Source organism: Zingiber officinale, chromosome 11B (assembly GCF_018446385.1).
Source record: "Zingiber officinale cultivar Zhangliang chromosome 11B, Zo_v1.1, whole genome shotgun sequence".
NCBI lineage: Eukaryota > Viridiplantae > Streptophyta > Magnoliopsida > Zingiberales > Zingiberaceae > Zingiber > Zingiber officinale.
This window is the reverse complement of record NC_056007.1, coordinates 8,258,789-8,280,998: the sequence shown is the minus strand read 5'-3', so window position 1 is coordinate 8,280,998 and position 22,210 is coordinate 8,258,789. Positions and strand designations below refer to the sequence as shown.

The 22,210-nt window shown below is 36.0% G+C and overlaps 1 pseudogene; it reads right to left on the bottom strand.

Moving 5' to 3' along the window:
* Nucleotides 1-534, bottom strand: part of LOC122033753 — a 6,657-nt pseudogene extending 6,123 nt beyond the window's left edge.
* Between the last annotated feature and the right edge of the window lie 21,676 nt (nt 535-22,210).

Here is a 22,210-nt window from a genome sequence, read left to right as displayed (position 1 = left end):
AACTCATACTCACTACATTCACAAACAACTCAAACAATCAACAAGTTCACAACTCAAACAAGTGCACATAACAACTCAAACAATCAAGTTCACAACTCAACTCATCATAGGCAATATAACGTTCACAACTCTAACAAGTTCATAACATAAACATTTACAAGTTCACACTTCTAACAACAAGTAATAACAAATAAAGTTCACAACATCACGTTCACAAATAAAGTTCACAACATGAGATTCATAACAACAAATAAGGTAAGGAGGAGAGGATGTGCCAAACGGTTAAGAATTTGTTTAAACATATTGTCTTGATTTATTGATGCTAACTTATCTTGGGTGTTTGTCCACTGAATTTTGGTATTTGCTAACTCAATTGGGTGCTTGTCAACTGAGCTTGGGGCGGTCGGCGAAATCGGGAGACCGTAAGGACGCCTCCAGGTCGTCGATGTCGACCATGCCGGCATCTTCAAGGCCGACTTCGACCACCTCTACAAGGCTCTCGTCGCCGATGACCCTCGTCGTCTTCGCCCGCATGATCCATGTACGCGTGCAGGTGCTTTATCAGTTCAAACTCGCCAGCTCCTCCTGCACGCAGCCCTCCGGCCGCTTGCTCCATCGGCGACGACATGGCGATGCCTAATCAACAAATTCCCGGCGTTAGGTAGATTGTTTAGCATCGGCCAAATGAGGAAAAAGCAGGGAACTCACGGAGAATTGATGGAAGAAAAGAAAAGACGAAGAAAAAGAAAAAGAAAAGAAAAAAAACAGAGGAATTCAAAAAGAGAAATTATTAAAATAAATAAAATTTTATCAATTGTTGACTGGGTATTGCAAAACGTGTATAAATTATATGAACAAAGCAGACAACAAAGATTTTATTACTTTTACAACTTTTCATCTTGTCCAATTGTTATTCTTTCCAGAACTTGGGGGAAGCAAATACACTACGCTGTTGAGGTCGCAAGTTTATCTAATGGTGGTCGTGACCTGACTGCAAGGCTATAGCCGTGACCTCATTGTGAGGCTATAGCCGTGAGTTAGGTGGTAAAAGATGAAATCTTTCGTCCTCAGTGTCTTTGTCGCACTCGACCCCAGATTATTATGAAAGAGATAAATTATGACAGTCGAGAGGGTAAATAGTGATGGGGTGAGTTGCACAGGATCTGAAGATTTATGCCCTGACAACCTTACGATTTAACCCCGCGTCTTATGGCCGTGAGTTAGAGCATCCATAATGTTGTTCATACCTGAACAATTAATGTTAACGTGGCATGCTTTTTTGATATGGTAGTATTAATGCGTTCAATTCTTTGAACGTGTTAATAAGTATAGATTAAAAAAAATTAAAAAAAACAACATGTTGTCATTAATACATGAACGTGTTACTGATAATGCGGATGCTCTTAGTTGTCCTAATCTCGATACAGATGATTGCGAGAGGCACGATGAAGCTTATGTTAAAAAGTTGAATGGAAAGATTTAGGATATTTTTAAAAAGGTGAATGGAAAGTGATACAGTAAATAAGTGTTGGATTACAAATAATATGTTGTCGGAGATTTTTCGAGATATTAGTTAAATTTAAATATATCGAATTAAATTTATTTATATGTTGAAAAGACCTGAGCGGATGATCTAAGGTTGCCAGCAGGGGCTGGTTTCTGCTAAGTGATGAAGACAGTCTGCACTATGTTGATCGGCCAGGTATAGCAGATCAGAAAGGTCGACCGAGCAGTATGGCCGACCGAGCAAAGTCTTCGTCAAATCAGAGAGGCAGGTCGGGCAGACCGCGAGGCTGGTCGGGTAGAGCATACCGGCCGAGCGAGAGGCAGACAGATCAGGAAGATAGGTCTAACAGGAGGCAGACCGACCGAGCAAGAGGCAGACAGATCGAAGCAGACAGGTCGGGAAGACAAGTCTGTCAGAAGGCAGACCGGGCAGCAGACAGGTTGGGCGACAAATCAGTCGAAGCAGACAGGAGCCGGTCGGGCGAACAGCTGAGCTCGAGCGGGGCATATCGACTGAATGGGCGGATCGGCTGAGCGAGCACGTCGGATCGGTCGAGCGGAAGCCAAGTCAGCCGAGCGAGAGTCGGGTCGGCCGAGAGGGTAGGTAGGCTGAACACATGGTTGATCGGCCAAGCAGTCATGTCGACAGAGAGAAGGTCGGGTCGGCCGAGCGGGTAGGTCGGCCAAGAGGATTGACCGAAACCTGCAAGTCGCAGTTTCCTTGAAACAGATTCGCCCCCACCTCCGGATGTGCTTCGAGGCTTACTTGGGTCGTCTGTTTCCTAGGATACAACGGTATGATCGTGAACTCCACCAAGCACTGGTGATCACGGTGAACTGAGAGGAATCCGATCGCTATCATGGACACTCTACCGAGCAGGAGTTGCACGACAGAGGAGGGAAATGAGGCGGAGAACTTCTGCTTGCTTCTTTTGTAGTTTTTTTTTCTGCCTATGATCAGAGTCTCCTTATATAGGAGTTCAGATCAATGACAATGTTAATAGTCGATTAATGACCATTACTCGCCGAGCAGTGAAACGTCCACCGTTTCACTCAATATTCATATCAGTGAGATAGAGCATCCATAATGTTATTCATATATGAACCGTTAACACTGACGTAGCATGCCTTTTTGCTATTGTAATATTAAAGAGTTCAATTCTTTGAACGTGTTAATGAGTATAGATTAAAAAAATATATAAAAAAAAGCAACATGTTGTCATTAACTCATGAACGTGTTAATGATAATACAAATGCTCCTAATCTAGATACAGATGATTGCGAGAGGCACGATGAAGCTTACGTTAAAAAGTTGAATAGAAAGGTTTAAGGATATTTTTAAAAAGGTGAATGGAAAGTGATACAGTCAATAAGATGGGTCCTTGAAGTTGGGATGCTGAAATTAAGAACACTGGTTGACGTAGAATCAGGGCTAGTGTCAAAATCAAAGAGGTTAAGTTCGACTGAGTACTTCAGTCGATTAGACCTTTTATCCAAGTGACTCCTAAATCCTACAATTACGGCTAGCATGGCTGCAAAACTCAACCAAGTACTTCAGCCGATTGAACCTTTTGTCCGAATGGCTCCCGAGTCCTCCTGGCATGATTGGAACTCGAGTCTACTTGGTCCGATCGAATCTTCTAGACATACTACTCGACCGGACTCATTGCCCAATCGGATGCCGAGTCCTCAAGATATCTAACCTTCGATAGCCGATTATATCCATTCAAGAGCGATACCCGATCGAACAGGAGATAGGACTCGTCTAGCTCACCGTTGAAGTGCTACAATTAATAGCCCCTCAACCCAATGAGCTCATATTCCTCTCAGCATTTTATGTAACCGCTGTTAGAGAATTAATGGAATATTCTTTGTACAATCGGTACGATGGAAGTTTCCACCCTGCAAGCTCATAGATGGTGCGGTCAATTTAGGAAAGATGGCAGAGTGTCAGAATCGTTAATCATATTTTAGTAATGCATTGTTTTTTGTGTAGGGATTGAAAAATAGCACTATATAAAGGATCTCTTTCTCAATGTGCAATTATGCTACGCTCTCATAATTCATTGTTCATCGCCACTATCCTTCTCTCTCTCTTTTTTTTTCACTCCTTGTCTAACTTTAGCATTGAAGTGCTTGCATTGGACCTCTTCCTGGTCTTGTCACTGGCGTCCACCTGAGCAACCCGAGTGGCCAAAGGAGTTGAGGTCGATTGTCCGAGAATATAAAACCCGAGTGTCAACCACCTGAGCACATAAGATCAAATGTCGAACTCCCGAATACCCAAGTGGGCTGCTCTCCCAAACACCCGATTGCCTGAGTAGTGAAGCGCCCAAGTGGTCATGTGCCCATCTGCTTGAGTGCCCAAGCGACCAAGTGCTGAGGACCCAAGTGCAAACTAGCTGAGTGTCGAATGTGCTCGAAGACTCAAGAACCAAAGCTTGAATGCCGATCGCTAATTAAAGCACCAAGAAGCTAAAGACTCGAGAGCCCAAGCCTGAATGCCTGAGCACCCGAAAGCTAATGATTCAGAAGCCAGAGCTCAAATGCTTAACTACAAGAGCGTCGAAGACTCAAAAGCCTTATCTTTGTAGAAAGGACTTGACTTGTGGCCGGGATCATAAACCTAAGTTTGTCGCATGGAATTTTATGAAAGAATGGCGTCGGTTACATGGAGGTGCACTCAAGTGAACCCTTGTCAATCTATACAGGACCAACTATATATATCATGAATTAACTAAAAAAAGATAATTGAGAATTCATCCTCTTCTAATTTTACATCAACTTAAAAAAATATCTCGACTCTTTATAAATAACTCACCTTCAGCCATTTGTTATAAAAGAAAGTAAATTTAGAAAACTCCACGTGCATGCATTTATACACTATTACCGAGTTTATATGCGTGTACTTATCATGATGCTGCTAAACAAACTATCAAAACTTCTTACGCCATCGTATATATTATTTTATTAAATTTATGAAATATCTCCTCACTTTTAGTTTAAACATAGTCCATCATTTATGCATAAATTCTTTAAAATATATTAAAATATTCATTAAAAATTATAATTTAAGATACCTACCACAATGATCATGTATGTGATCATACTAACAATCCATACTTTTGGTTTTTCAATCCAGACATCGAGATCTGCACATACCTAATTAATTCGAGAAGCGGACATCCCTTCTCTTAGTTCACCCATGGGATAAATTTGAAAAGGTTCATAGTAATATGTCAGCAATCAACTTCCACTACTTATCCAGCACTATAAAATTGTGCGTACCTGAATTCAGTGACGGATCCAGACAAATATTTAAAGGGGTGCTCAAAGACAAAACTAAAAATATTTTTTATTATCAAATAAATATATCAAAAGATAAAAGTACTAAATTAATAATATTAATGATACAGATATAAAAATATGTGGATACCAATAAAGTAATTATTTTTTGATACTTGAACTAATACCAGTTCCGTACATACAAACAAGAGGAGGCAACTGTATCGGACGAGTGTTCATCTGTTGAAAATATTATAAAATTTTTCATTTTCAATTATGGCAAAAATATCTTTCTCGATGTATACTACCAAACTGTCATTCATCTACTCATCCCCCATCCTATTACGTAAATCAGTCTTGATAATTTTCATAGCAGAAAAAACTCTTTCAACAGAAGCAGTTGCAACTGGTAAAACCAATGCAAACTCGATCAATGCTAACAGAAACAGTTTTAAAAATTTCTCCATAACCTATATCAATTCATCAAAATTATTAATTTATGCAATCAACATAACAATTGAGCACTACCAAGTATAAATCATGAAATTAGGAATAAGATGAAATAAGGAACAAGATTCACCTAAAATTGAAAGGATTTTACTTGTTGTGGAGGAACGACGGTGGAGCACAGTGGTAGCGGCGTCGACGGAAGAGGCGAAGTGGCGAACAACAGTGGCGTGAGGCGTTGACGAAGTGAAGAGGCGACAAAGATGAGGGCAACAACTTGAGGAGACTGGAGAGAGAGAAAATATGAAATCTCTTAGCGATTAGGGTTTTTAGTTTGAAGAAGAAAGGGTGCTCGGCTTGTCTTTGGTTTGAAGAAGAAAGGGTGCTCGGCGGAAAAAGAAGTTTGGCTACTGGAAAAGGATTAGGGTAGGGATCGAGCAATGAGAAAGAGGAAACGTTATTTTTAATGTTACTTTTGAAAAAAAGTCCAATGAAATTTAAAAATTACAAGTATGCCCTCTAATTTTTTTTTAATAATCATTCCTAATTCCTTCACTTTTTCCCAGAATCAAGGGGGTGCGGAAGCACCCCCTCGCGCTCCCTTGCATCCGCCGGTGCCTGAATTGGGTACTCGAACAATGAATCCTGCAGTGCAAGTCTTTTCCTCGACTTGAGTGCATATGCATGTCACAGCATTTTGCTTTAGGAATCCACCTTAACATTTTATCATTGTATCATATTCATAGGGGTATAATTCATTCTTACATAGTGGTGAAAGATGAATATGCTCGTCTTCAATATCCTTGTCAATCCGTCCCAGGGTTAACATGAAGGAGGTAAATCACTGACGACTACTAGCCTTTGGAATAGTGATTAGCACATAAGGGAAGTATTTACCTCGACTTTGCCGAGATTTGAACCCCAGATCTTATGGTGGTAACACCTCATGCGCTAGCCACTAGATCCATCCGAGCATGATCTTATTATTGGGATACAATTAAAATTTTACATTGAAAAGATATGAAAAGATTATGAGTTTAAAAAGATGTAAGATATCTTCATTGGCATGAGATTTTTTGGATAGTGTTAAAAAATAAATCTATGAGGACTTAGACTCAAAGTGAATAATATTATATTATTGTGGAGATATGTGCATTCTTTTGATCCCAACAAATTGTATCAAATCCATGATCTTGACCGAATACTCGCGGAGAGGCTCGGAGAAGGTTAAGAGTGACCTGATGCTCGTAGGAAAGACCAGAACAGATCAGGATAACCGAATGCTCGTGGTCAAGCTCGAAGTAGGTTAAGAGTGACCAGATGCTTATCGAAAGGTTTAAAGTAGGTCAGAGTGATCGGATACTCAGGGGGGCGAAGCAGGTTAAGAGTGACCGGATGGATGCTCATGGGGAGCTCCGGACCATGAGAGGAACAATGATCATTCGTTTGAAGGGAGGATTGTCGGGGATACAATCAAAGTCTCACATTGAAAAGATATAGAAAAGATCATGAGTTTAAAAGGATGTAAGATATCTCCATTGGTACGAGACCTTTTGGATAGAGTTCAAGAATAAAATCATAAAAGCTTAAGCTCAAAATTAATAATATCATGATATTATTGAGATATGTGCATTCTTTCAGTCCCAACACTACTTGAAGTTAATATATTTCGTACATATTTGGACCTTGGCCAAAGGGCTAATCTCTCATACCAAATAAGTGCATTGGCACTTGTTTAGAGTTTTGCGAGTAAACACCATCAATAAGCTAAATATAAGCTCAATTGTCTCTCCGATCTAATCTCCCTACTGGGTGTCGACTTAAGGCATAGGCCTTAATAGTCTATGATTTTTAATATTTTTAAATGTTTTATATTCAATTTTTTATTATAAAACCATTTAATTGTATTATTTTTTTGTAGTTTTAAACTATTTTTTGAAAAAATATATATCTTATTTTAAAAATCAAATCAATTCTTTTTTATTGCATTCATCTCTTAAAAATATGTGCCCATGTAGTTGTTAGTGATCTTGTACCCTTCCTTTTTCTCATAGTGTTTTTGCGCCCTTTTTCTCCCTCACTAGTGATCTGTGTTTTTTTTCCTCTCGAGTTAGTGATACTCTCAAAGGATGTTCTCTTCTTGTACTTGTTTTGCTTTGAAGTTTCTGATAACCAATCTCAACAACTAAGCGATTTGAGCTATTCAACCCTCCCTCTTTAGCTCGTAAGGTCCTAACAAATGGTATCAGAGCAAGATTGCACTAGAGGACTCACATCCAAAGGAGCAAAAGTTTTGAGTTGCAAAGCTGTCTTTCAAGAGGGTCATAGTGATGATGTAATCATTCCCAAGAATTATAGTTTTGATGTTTGACAATACTCAAGCTAGAGCAAAAGGAAAAGAGATCTCACTTGTGTATTAAGTGTACATGAAGTCCTTGCAGGTTAGAAGATCGGATGCAAGATGAGTGAAGTCCAAAAAGGTTGAGGATCGGATTCTTTGCAAGAGAAGAAAATCCAAACATATCATGGGAAGAAAATCCAAACATATCATGTGCAATTGGATGAAGACTCGAAGATAAGGATGAGTTAAAAGTCCAAAGAACACGAGGTTCATTTGACATGAGGAATGGGGACATGAGAATAGAAGATTCTTAGACAACACTACAACAAAAATATTAAAAGACAACGATTAAAAACAGTTGTCGTAGGTCCTTTAAAATTATTGTAATTGGCAGTGTTGTTAAAAGTGGAGGGTTACGACAACGGTTTTAAACCGTTGTCTTTGAATGAAAAGACAACAGTTTTGCAACGGTTTTAAACCGTTGTCTTTGAATGAAAAGACAACGGTTTAAAACCGTTGTTGTTTAGAGCACTTTTTTAATAACATTGCCCGTTACAATCGTTTTTGGGGCTACGACAACGGTTTTTAATCGTTGTCTTTGTGGGTGATATATAACAACAACGGTTTTAAACCGTTATCTTTTAAATTATTAACTTTTAATACCAATATATCATATTTCAATATAAATATATAATAAAGAATCTTAATCATAAAAGAAAGAATATTCCCACATCAATGTCATTCAGAATGTTACTTATACAAGAATTACAATCACAAAAGAAGAAACATGTCTCATATTTAAATAAAATTTATCTCAATACAAATAAACAAATAAGTTTCATTTACAACTAATGAACAATAGCCAACTAATGAACAAGTCCCATTACAATCTTCAACTTGTAGGATTTCATTGAACTCTTTTTTCTCACTTGCTGATTCTTTTATACCAACCTTTTCCAATATTATTGATCATCAGTTCCATAATAAATCCAGTCTTCCCCACACCAGCTCCATCAAAAAGTCCAATCTTTCCACCCCTTTGATAAGACACCAGGAGATCAATAACCTATTGATATCAAAAGAAATACACTATTATATGTATGAAAAAACTTGTTCTGAAATATGTGTTTACCATTGTGTTGTAAAAATGTAGTAGTTATATGGTAATTCCTGATATGAGCTATATAGAAAAGTCAATCAGATAATTTGGACCCATAAGTTCTTATTTTATCTTTCTAGTTTATAAGCAGTGAAAAGAGATGTTGTTCTCTTTCAAAGAACCGTTTCGAAAGCTGTAGCAACGACATGCCGCTGTTGGACGACGAGTGCTTCTGGCCACCGTCGGAGTAGGAGTAGGATGCAATGGTGAAGTTTGAGTCGCTGCAATTGCCGTGGATGTAATATATTCCAAATATATATATATATATATATATATATAGGTAAAATCTATTTAATAATTAGGTAAAATCTAAAAGAGAATAAGGAAAAAATATATCTAATATCATATGGCCTCATAAAATTTCCATAAACAAGAAGAAACACCCTACAAAAATTACATATAACATGGAATCTAATAAAATGACAGATATGGAATGTCAGATGAAACCATAATCTAGAATAATAATTTGTATTTCATTTAACAATAACATCTTCACATATAAATATTGTTAGAGTCACAGGTTACAAGGTAGAAAGTCAGGAACAGAGCAGATTTAACAATCCAAGCAAACATGGTGACCTCACAAGAATCTCAAAACTGTTATATACACAAAACAAATGGAGCTAATCCACATAATTAATCTTACAGTAATGTGTTTACCAACAAATGATATATATGGTTGAATATCTCAAAATCTTAAGATGTTGGAAATCACTTCCTGCATTTCAGAATAAGAATAATAATAAAAAAAGATGTTCTATATGGATGTCATACTCACTGAAATTTTAATAATCATGATGTTTCCTAGGAAAATATATGTTAGGACCAGATCATGAGTCATCGGCCAGAATTGGAACTACAAACTAATTTTATGAGAAAAATTGGAATGGTTTATGCATGTGTGTATCCAGTTGGGGTATCCATATAAGGTGACCAACATTCACATCCATGATTAAATTAATAGTGTCTCACAGTAAAAAATAACTTATGCATTGCAAAATAAATAGAAAATGAAATATGAAATGATATAACATAACCACCACATAAAAAAAATCAAGAAAAAACTAAATTCAATTAATAAAAGAAGAATTCCTAACATGGTAATTATACCATAGCCTTAGAAAGTAGCAGTTTAACTAAAGTTAATACCTTAATTTCATTTCTTTTAACATTTTCTAGTGAATCATCTTTATAACCTGAATGCCTTCATCAACAGATAAAAAGAGGAGATCTAATCCATAGTTGTATCGACGATTCGACTATGACATAACATATGCAAGAACATGTTGACTCTGCATAGAAGAAATTTGTCATTTGTGTGAGAGGAAATTTGAAAAAAAAATCCATCTTTGAACTAAGGTAATTCTAATTAACTGGAGATGAAACTATTTACTCTTGGTACATGACAGTAAAAGTTTCCAGTAAACTCCTGTAGAAGCATTGTGTTAATAGAGAAGTTTCACCTTGTATATACAAATACATTTTTTGTTAAAAGGGAAAAGAATAAATATGACTTGACATTTGATACTTATTAAATGATGTAAACACAATCTTGTGACATAATAGACTAGTACACAGTTTTTCTTAGGAAATAATAGCATGCCATGATGTTATTTAAATTCCATCCAGAACTCATATAATATCCCCTAGTGCTCATACCTTCACAGAGGATCACTCTTTGAGAAAACCACTACTGAAAAACTCAGTGTCAAAATCAGCACCATAAAGAACCTAAACAACCAAAGTCAGCATATGAGTTAGAGTTCTACTTGGCTGCAGGTTCTGGTCGAAACCAATATATGAATAAAGTTTCTAATATTAAGGTATGGAAACAACACAGGTTCAAGGAAAGAAGAAAGTGGATACAACACATCAAAGTTGTGAAGCCAAATTGTGAAATAAATCAACAGATGAAAATGCATAATGATTATGTATGCCTGCATAGGAAATGTGGTGGCACCTCAATCTCTTTTGTTGGTCTTTCCACTATCCACCAATATTCACCTTCAATATCATCATCAGAAGGTTCTTGCTAGCAGGACCCTAAAACAAATTATGCACTTCTGCTAAAATATTGTCTCTTGAACTCATCTGCATATGTCTCAAAAGATTTCAGAGTGAAATCTGGACCAGGTACAAATCCAAACCTCTCAACATTGTTACAACAATTAGATTCTACCTTATCCTAATCATTGGTATTCTCTGTTTTAAGGGTCTTTCTTCTTCCCCTCATAAAGATATGACTTCTGCCCAAAAAAGGAGAAACATAACCCACAATATGCTTTAACTAACCCCTCGCTTATTAATTTCTAAAATGATTCATCCAGGTAACAGACCTATAGGATCATCTATCTTCCATACACTGAAGAAAACAGAATTCCCATAAGGAGGAGTTCTCAAGATTCTAAAGAACTGTTGTTTAGCATCATCTTTTGACAAGTGTTCCTGCAAGAAAGCACAAATATGAATAAGCAATAAAAGATGATGGTAAATATTAGATAAAGAATATTTTGCCAAGATCTTTTTTAAGAATATAGAAGTGTGTTACTTGATTTACAATCAAGTCAAAAATCAAGAAATGGTAAACACGGAAGCATTTCTTGGTGTATTCTATGCATGATCATATAGAGGAACATGAAAATAAATGTACATCACATTAAATAATGTGTCTTAAACAAATAATATCATCCCTTATCCATTAGTTTGTAGATAAAGAATAATAGTAGAGCAACATATTTGAAATTTCATAGGGTTTGACAACATTTTCAAAATGATGTCAATTTATAGACAGGGGAAGTAGGAAAGAAAGACAAATGAGAACAATGTCTAAGTAAAAGGTGTGTATTACCATGGATCGAGATAGCAAGATATAATGTCAAGCTCCCACTCTCGCACTGCAAAACCATTATCAACTTAGAAGAAAATGAGGGATCTGGGAAAATATTCACCGTCTTGAAACCGAGAAGACGAAATCCAAGCCCAAGTGTGGTCGGCACGAAGTTGAATGCCCCACCCACACAATGAGCGAGCGATCGAGCAAATAAAGAAATCAACCCCTATTCACTGACAGCAAGCAGCAAACAACGCCAACTCCTTCTTCCTCCTCGGTCGTTGCCACCGCCGCTACTCGTTGGGTTCCGCTTCCTGATCTCCTCCGCGGAGACATTAAAGAGCAGGATGGATTCGAAGTAGCAACGAGAAGAACGTCTACGATCCAACAAAATTAATCACCCTTTGAGCTCCTCCAGGTCGTCGTCCATGAGGCTTCTCGTCCTCGCAAGGCTCTCCCCTCCATCAGATCCCCCATCCGACCCTTCCTCGAACTCCACGCAGCCCTCCCACCTCACGCAGCTGCCGTCATTGCTGTTGTGACCGCGCCTCCACGGCCATGATGCTTGGCCACACCGTTCGTTCTCGGAGTCATCCTCTGGATCATGCGGCCTCGGTTGTTAATCCCCCTTGGTTGCTCCTATGCTTGTGGCCTCTGTTGCCCATCTCTCTCCCTCCCCGCGACTGGTTCGTTATGAGTCGTGAAGGGGCTATGGATTTAGGGCTTGGAGAGGAAAGGAGAAGGGGCGGCAGGTTTAGGGCTTGGAGAGGAAAGGAGAAAAAAATGTGAAGTAGGTGAAGAGATCGACGAAAATGCTTAGGGATCGAGAAGGTAAAGGGGGGAATGCGGCGTCAAAAAATTTCGAGGAGAGGGAAAGAAAAAACGCGGCGACAAAAAATGGCGAAGGGAAAAAATAACTATATTCAACAACACTTAATAGACAACGATTTTCAAAAACCGTTGTCGTAATCTCAAAAAAATACGGACATAGACAACAATTTTCAAAAATTATTGTCGTAGCTTTTAAAAAACCGTTGTCGTAGTAAAAAAAAGCATAAATAGACAACGGTTTTTAAAAACCGTTGTTGTAAGCCAAAAAAAATGCTAAAAGACAACGATTTTTGTTAAAACCGTTGTTAAAAGGCGAAAAGACAATGATTTGGCATAAAACCATTATCATTTGAGTGTTGTTGAATGGAGATTTTCTTGTAGTGCAAACTAAGTCATTAGAATGACTGAAAACTACCATCAATCGATTGATTATGAAACTTATTCAACTGATATTGGTATTAATCGAATGGAAATGAATATCAAGCGACTAGTATGCTGAAGAACTTTTGTTCAAGTTTGATTATGCATATCAACCGACTAATTTTGATATCAGTCAAATTGATTTTGCATATCAATCGACTGATTTTGATATCAGTGAAATTGATTTAGTCTCAAAACTAAATAGAAGAAAATTAATTTGACTATTGGAGATATCAATCAACTAATATAGTGTTGAAAGCGAACATAAGAGAATCAATTCGATTGATCAAGGTCATCAGTCAATTGGTATTATTTTTGAAGCGAATAGAAGAGAAATGATTCAACTAGTCACTCAATCAACAAATCAATTATACTGATATTTGAAAAATTAAAAAAATCAGACGGGATTTTAGAAGATTCAGAAGTCGTTATTTGGTTGGTGATCAAATCAATCGACTAGTAGAGGAAATCAGTCGAATTATTATCAGAAAAAGCTGAGGAGATATAAAAGGAGAAAGTTAGCCAAGTAACTGATCATGCTCAAAGCTCCAAGTGTTTGTGCCCAAGTGCTCAGCAAGCTCTTTGGAGCTCTCTAACTCAACTTAGAGCAATCTTTTCAAGAAGAGGAAGCAAAACTCTCAAAATCATTGTAAAAGTTCTCTTCTTCCTTGCTTTTCTGCTATTACTTTTGTAATATTGTTGTAATATTACTGTAAGAAGGCTTCTCCACTTTCGGATTTAGTCCGAGAAGGAGAAGATTTAGTGAAAGTGGATAACTAGGAGTTGACCCTTGAATTAGTCGTCTCAATAAGGTGGATACCAAGTAAAACTATCCGAGTAGTCGCCTCCAGGGAGCATGCATGAACTGATAAACACGATTTACCGCAAAGATAATATCAGGTTATGTGATAGTGACATATTGTAAAGTTTCAACAATGCTTTGATAAATCTGGGGATCAGACATAGCAGGAGGTGTAGAGAACTTAATAATAGCAATTAGTGTAGAGACCGAATGTGCTCCATCCATTTTTGCTCTTTGAAGAATCCTAGTGATATATTTATTCTGAGAAAGGAGACAACCTTCATCATGTGGGATAAGTCCAATGCCTTAAAAAAAATGAGCCTTGCCCAAATCTTGAGTAGGAAATTTTTGATTGAGAAGACTTAATAAAGTTGTGATACCCTTGTGATCGTTGCCGATTATTAGGATGTCATCCACATAAATAAGAAAAAATATCATAGATCCATCATAATATTTGTGAAATAGAGATGAGTCATTTTTTGAACTAGAAAATCCTTGAGCGTGTAATCAATTAGATAATCAATGAAACTATGCACAAGGAGTTTGTCGAAAATCATATAAGGATGTCTTGAATTGACAAATATGAGATGGAAATTATGGATGAATAAACCCAGGTGGTTGCTCCATAAATACAATTTCCTCAAGATGACCATGAAGAAACATGTAATGCCCCTAGTTTCTTTTTTACATAATAAAACTTAAACTACGGACGCCACTTATTCTTACTTTCATAATGGTTTCTTAGTTCAAATTACATTGACGGTGTAAAAGAAAACATAACTAGATACGAGATTTAATCTGGATGTTCTTCGGGTTGTACTACCCTTGTTCCGAGTTGGCTCACTAGTCAATGCCTCCTATCTCGTTTGTCTCATTATCTGAAAAAAAAAGTATAATCTGTGAGTCGAGAGACTCAGCATGTTCAAAATAGTGTAATGCATTAATTAGAAAATATAATCTAGTGTACTAAGGGAAACCACATACAAGATAACTTGGGATCTCCATACTAGTATATTATGAACGTAAGCATAGGTAGCAATCTAGGCATGAAAGAATAAATGTAAGCATGGTAAATGAACAAGGCATAATGGTAGACTTGATCACGAGCATGTCCATAGGCATAAGCATAACATTAACATAATCCTAAATAGAAACATAAACATAAATATAAGCATAATCATGAACATAGATATAACATCTATATAGTATAACATGAACATAAATGTAGTATATCTTAAACCTAACATATTTATAGCATACATGTGTTTGAGTGTATACTGAAAGCCTAAGCTTTGTAAACATTCATTATGAATAAAGAATCACATTTGGTCAAATTGTCTACATTTAGTTGTAGTTGTTCAATTAATTTATATTGTAGATAACATAGTATGTGGTGTCATATGCAGAAGATAATGTTATCAGTACCTTATAAATTATAAACAGTAGCTCACGACCAAAATGGAAAGGAACAAACCATTAGAAGGTCATAGTGTAATTAGGTATTAGTTTATCTTGACTATATAATTACACTAGTACACTCAGAGTGTATTGAGTAGGACCATTTGAGGTCATTTCTTTTATACTGACTTTATAAAGGAACAAAGACCTCAGTTATTATAGAAGTGTGTGCTCTTAATCCTAATATAATAACAAGCACATATATTTGATATTTATTTCTTTAATTATCAATGGGTGAGATTTAGTTCGATGAATCAATAAACCCGATAAGTTGGGAAATGATATCACTTATAGTGTGTGTTGTTGATTATAGAAGGAAACTGTGTCCTAGAGATACTAGGTTGATAATGCCCTCAAGAGGAGCTCATAAGGATTGTCATGTTAAACCCTGCAGGTGGGCTTAGTCCGACATGATGATAAGGTTGAGTGGTACTACTCTTGGACTAAGATATTAATTAAATGAGTTGTCAGTAACTCACTTAATTAGTGAACATTCGATATCTTAAACACGGGGAGACTAACACACTCATAATAAGAAGGAGCCCAAAAATGTAATTTGGGATTGGTGCGGTAGTTCAATAATAGTTCTCTAGTGGAATGAATTATTATTGATAAAATTAAATTGTGTGTTCGGGGCGAACACGGGATGCTTAATTTTATCGGGAGACCAAAACCAATTCTTCCTCTCAGTCCCTATCGTAGCCTCTTATTTATAGAGTACTATACCCACCTATACCCACCTTCTATACCCACCAATAGGGGGTCGACCAAGCTAGCTTGGGAACCAAGCTAGGGCCGGCCTAGGTATAAATTGGGGTGTCCGGCCCTAGCTTGAACCCAAGCTAGTGGGGGCCGGCCAAATTAAATTAAAAAAGAATTTTAATTTTAATTTTTATTATGTGGAAGAAATAATTTATTAAAGAGAATTAAAATTAAAATATCTCTCTTGTAAAAGATCTATAAAAGATTAAAGAAAGAGATTAGATCTCTTTCCTTATTTGTAGATTGGTGAGATATTTTATTTTCTCTTTAAAATTATCCACATGTTGATAAAATTAAAATTATAGAAATTTCTTTTTATCAACCATTAAGAGATTTTTAAAGAGAAATTTTAATTTTAAAATTTCCGGAAACAAATTAGGAAGTTTTAATTGTTGATTAAAACTTGTCTAATTTATCTCTTTTAATGTGGCCGGCCATTAGAGATTAATTGGGGAAATTTTATTTTATTTTTCTCAATTAAATCATGTTAAGGGAATTAAGGAAATTTTATTGTAATTAAATTTCCTAATTTGCCTAGGCCAAGGAATATAAAAGAAGGGGTGAGGGTGCCTTCATGAGATACAACCTCTATTATTTCTCTCCCTCTTTTATTCCTTGGAGTGGCCGGCCATCCTCTTCCTCTCTCCCTCTTTGTGGTGGACGAAACTCTCAAAGGCTTGGAGCTCTTGTGGCGGCCGGATACTACTTGGAGAAGAAGAAGAAGAAGAAGAAGGAGAGAAAACTAGCATCTCTTGGAGCTTGGTTGGTGTTTTGTTCTTCATCCTTGGTTAAGCTTTTTGTGGCCGAACCTAGCTAGGAGGAGAAGAACGTGGTTGGTGGTTTCTCATCTCGGAAGATCGTTGCCCACACAACGTCCGAGGTTAGAAGAGGAATACGGTAGAAGATCAAGAGGTCTTTCTAAAAGGTATAACTAGTAATTTTTCTTTCCGCATCATACTAGTTATTTTTGGAAATAATACTAAATACAAGAGGCTTATGATTCTAGAATTTCGAATATGTTTTTCAATGTTGTGTTCTTTTGTTTTTTCTTTTCCTTGTGATTTGATTGTTCTTTTCGGTTAACCTAAAGTTATTTTAGGAAATTAAATATTAGCTTTCTATAAAAGGTTTTGTCTAGTCGGTGGTGGTTGCTCCCATATCCAAGAAGGTCATGTGCCTCGCCACGTCAGTACTGGGAACCGATTATGGAAATTAATATTTAATGGAATTAATAACTTAAGGTGATTTGGGTCGAACGTGTTAAGTTCCGCAGGAGATCCAAGTCAAAACCTAAAAGAACAAATAGATTAAGTTTTGGATCAAATGTGTTAAGTTCCGCAAGCGATCCAAAATTTAATTTAAAAGAACACATGGTAGCTAGGAAAAGGTTCAGACCTTTGTACAAAATTTTTGTACAGTGGAACCTCTAGGCTTTCCGAGTAGCAACCAACAACATGAACATAAACATAGCATATCATGAACCTCAACATATACATAGCATAACATGAACATAAACATATCTTATCATAAAATAAGGCAAGTTTGGATCGTTGACATTGACTAGCTATTATCATATGATCGATTGATCAATCTCAGCTGTAAAACCATGGTACTAGGTGGCGGGACATCAACAACCATTTTTCTGTTACTATGTCTTGGCCTATAGTTGGCGGGGTTTCCAGCAACCCTTTTGTCACTGGGTCGTGGCCTATGGAAATTTGATTTTGGGCTCCCTCTGGGGCCTTGGCCAGTAAACGGGGTCTTTCTGGGGCCTTCTCCCTCACAGTATTCCTATAAATTATTATCATAAGCGTTTCGTCACAATCAAGTTACCCGATATTGGGCTCCCTCTGGGGCCTTGTCCCGTAAACGGGGTCCCTCTGGGGTATTTTCCCCTACGGTATCCTTATTCAATCTTTATCATTATCAATTTGTTATAGTCAACCTACCCAGTATTCGACTACCTCTGGGGCCTTGTCCCATAAACGGGGTCCCTCTGGGGTCTTTTCCCTCACGATATCCTTATTAAATCCTTATCATTATCATTATCACTTTAGTGAGCTGTTAAGGTTACTGATTTCCTAACATTTATCATGAAATTTAAGCTATAACATATGATATTAAACAATTAGCATATCAACAAGATCATTCAATGACCTTAATACATGGAATATGAAGATCCCTACATATTTTTACAGTATTTAAGGGACCTTAAATTTTGATAAAATATCCTAAAATATTCTCTATATATTAACCATGAGTTCCATAATTTTAAGGGTCATTTAATGCATTAATAAAATGAAGAAACTACCTAAAAAGTTAAAACTACAAATAATTTAATAAAGCGGGAAGAATCCTAACATGTTCAGCAGTGATTAAATGACATCAAATTCAGATTTAATCCACATAAATGTTATCCATATAGTAACCATAATTTATATAATTTTAGGGGTCATTATATGCATCAAAAGAATGAAGAAACTATATGAAATGTTAAAATAACAACCAATGTTCCGATTTCATGAAGTATGAAGGAACCTAATGTGTTCACCAGCAATTACATGACGTTAAATTGGATTTAATTCACCTAAATATTCTCCATATAGTAACCATGAGTTCTCTATTTTTTTTAGGTCATTATACACATCAAAAGTATGAAGAAACTTCATGAATGTTAAAACAATAACCAATATTCTGATTTTATGAAGCATGAGGGAACCTAATATTTTCACAAGCAATTAAATGACTTTAAATTTAGATTTAATTCATATAAATGTTCTCCATACAATAACCATGAGTCCTATATTTTTTTTAGATCATTATACGCATAAAAAAATGAAGAAACTTCATGAATGTTAAAACAACAAATAATAACATCAACCATGCTATCCGAAATACACAAACTATAGAAGCCAACTAAAACATTAACAAGGTCGGGAACATGCACAATTCATATAGGTTGAAATATGATATCATTAGCAAGAAAAATAAGCTAACCTTGCAAGCTATAAAATTTCCGAAACTACACAAGACTATAGAGGCTTGTTACAACAACAACATGGTTGAGAACATGCCTTTAAATCTTTGGCTACCAACTCCCTCTTCTTGTCTTCCCTTGTGGCTCTAGAACTGGTGGAGAACAATGGGAAGGAGAGGAGCTCCTTAGGGCCGACGGCACATCTAGGGGATGGGGCTTTTGGAGGTAGGGTTTTTAAAGAGATGGAGATTAAGACTTTGTCTAAATTTTATTCTTCTAAGTCATATAATTTATTTATCTCCTTTTTTTATATATACTTTATTTCCATATATGTTACACGTTATATACATAATATATTAAATCTTATTTATTTTCTCTTTTTTTTAAGTGTATATTTTATATTATATATAATATATTATTTATAGAAATAATATGTTACATGTTGTGTTTCTTTTATATATATATATATATATATATATATATTTCCCTATTTAATTTTATTTATACTTTATAATTTATATTATACATAATATATTATATATATTTTATTTCTATATTAATTATATGAATAATCTCTATAAATTTATAGATACTAAATTTTATCCCTAAATGCTAAGTCCTTTAATTCCCATTTACTAAGTTTTATCCACATGTTTTAATTTCTTACTTGTTTAATTTACATTATATACTCTATATTATACATAATATTTCTTTGTTAAACGTTCTTATATTTTTTTTAATACTATATAATTTACATTATACATTTTATATTATAATAATATTTCTTATTTACATGTTCTTACAATTATTTTTATATTATATAATTTATATTTTATATATATATATATATATTATACACATAAATTATATAAATATTAAATATTTATATATTGGTATCTTATTATATATTTTTTAATAAAATTCCCTATATATCCACATATATAAAAATCCGTATGTTATAGGTTTTATAAATACTAAATCATTTATATTATTTTTATAAAACTTAATACTAACTCTAAATAGAAGCATATATTCATATACTAATTTTATATTTATATACATCTATGTTTATATTAGCTATACATGATAACATATAATTCAGGTTATAATTTCTTAATACTGAGTCATTGTATTAATTTCGTATATATATTTATATTCATATACTAATTTCATATTTATGTATATTCATATATATATATCACATATATATGGTAATATATATAATTTTATATATTTTAATATTACAATTTTTTAATTATAATATATACTATATATTCTACATAATACACGTTGTGCATATATATTATATTCTTGCTCTTATTTTTATTTAGTTATACATTTTTAATTATAATGTAAACTATATATTCTACAAAATTCAGGATCTCTGGGTCGTTGTAATGGGTGACCGCCGACAACGGAATGAACGTGGCGGGCGGCCTCGATGATGTTACCAGTGCCGACCTCGCCCTTGGTGCGGATATATCTTGGCACTGGTAACATCATCGAGGCCGTCCGCCACGTTCGGAAGACGTCGTCACCCCTGAGCAGGCTCGTATCGCCGAAGAGGCTGGAGCCTGCGCCGTCATGGCGCTGGAGCGCGTCCCAGCAGATATCCGCTCCCAGGGCGGCGTCGCCCGCATGTCCGATCCAGGTCGATCTCATCAAGGAGGCGCAGATCACCACTTCGTGGAGGCAAAGGCTCGGATCGACCACTTCGTGGAGGTGCAGATCACCAGTACATCAACAAGCACAATTTCCTTCTGCCCGAGGCCCTCCGCCGCATCCGCGAGGGCGCCGCCATGATCCGCACCAAGGGCAAGGTCGGCACTGGTAACATCATCGAGGCCGTCCGCCACGTTCATTCCGTTGTCGGCGGCATCCGCGCTCTGAGCAATATGGACGATGATGAGGTGGTTCGCCTTCGCCAAGCGCATCGCCGCCCCTTACGACCTTGTTATGCAGACCAAGCGGCTAGGGAGGCTCCCTGTCGTCCAAGCAACGAGCATTATGAATCCCTTCACCCCGCCCTCCCCCTCCTTCTTTGTTTGTTTTGTTTTTGTTAAGCAACAGTCGCATTTTGGGAAATCCTTCGTAGAATCCTGTTTTATAGTAGTTCAGATCCTCTGTCTCCGTTTTTTTCTGTCCTTATGTCCTATTGCCGATCGGACGGCTCAGATGACATCTCAAGGATGCATTCCACATCACAAAAACGTTGCACACATCTTAAAGATGTCATGATGCCTTGAGATGTCATTTGAGCCGTCCGATCGGTAATGAGACATGGGGATAGAGAAAAATGGGGACAGAGGATCTGAACTGATTTTATTGGGGTTGATATCTCACACCGGGTAAATCCTTAACCCTTCCTCCTCTTACTAATACTACAGAATGTTCTTATAAATTATGGCCAATACCAGGTATATAAGCAGTGATTTCAAATCCAGAGGTTAATCGTACTCTGGCAACTTTACGTAAGGCAGAGTTTGGTTTTTTGGGGGTGATAGTGGAAAAGTTGACAGATAAGTCACCCTTACTGTCACTCTACAGAACCGTACATGAGATGTCGTGTTTAAAACCATCTAATAGTCACTTGTTTATCTCATCAGTCAATTGATCGTCCAAAATTTAAACGTTACATCTACGGAGCAGCTCTTTTACCTCAGGATTGATCATAACAGTTGATTATTTGTTGATGTAATCATGTTTAAAAATTATGATTTTGATGTTTGATAATAAAAAAATAATTAAATATCATTACACTAAAATAAAATTAGGACACATTAATTATTCTTTTCGTTTATTACTCTGTCAATTAACAAAGTCTTATAATATTTCATTTATTTATTATTTTGTCAATTGACAAACTATGTATTTATAAATTGTTCCTTTATATATAAACCAATACCAATGTAATTAATAATTTTATTATTTCATTTAATTTTTTCCAATCAATTTTACCTTTTATGGTATTAGAATCATATCTTTTTCTCTTCCCTCGCGAACTTCCCTCAACTTGATGATACCAGGCCAAGAACGAACCTTTTTTTAATTAACCTCATTTTTCCATATCACGTTTTTATCTAATCTTATTTTTCTCATTTTTCACCCAACAACCTTTCTTCCGCCACACTCAACACCACCAGCAACTCCTCTGTTTTCTCTTCATCCGTTATAAGAATTATGTAATTTAGCGATGAATTTATTCGTCGCTAATATATATTTTTTCGTCATAACATAAATTACTAGCGATATTGTATTGTCATTACCTTCATCGCAATAAGCATGTTGCAAACCATATTTAGCAACGAACTAAAATAATTCGGCGCTAATATTCACAACGTAATATTAACATCGTTAAAGTTTACACAATCGCCGCTAACTTCCAAGAGTTA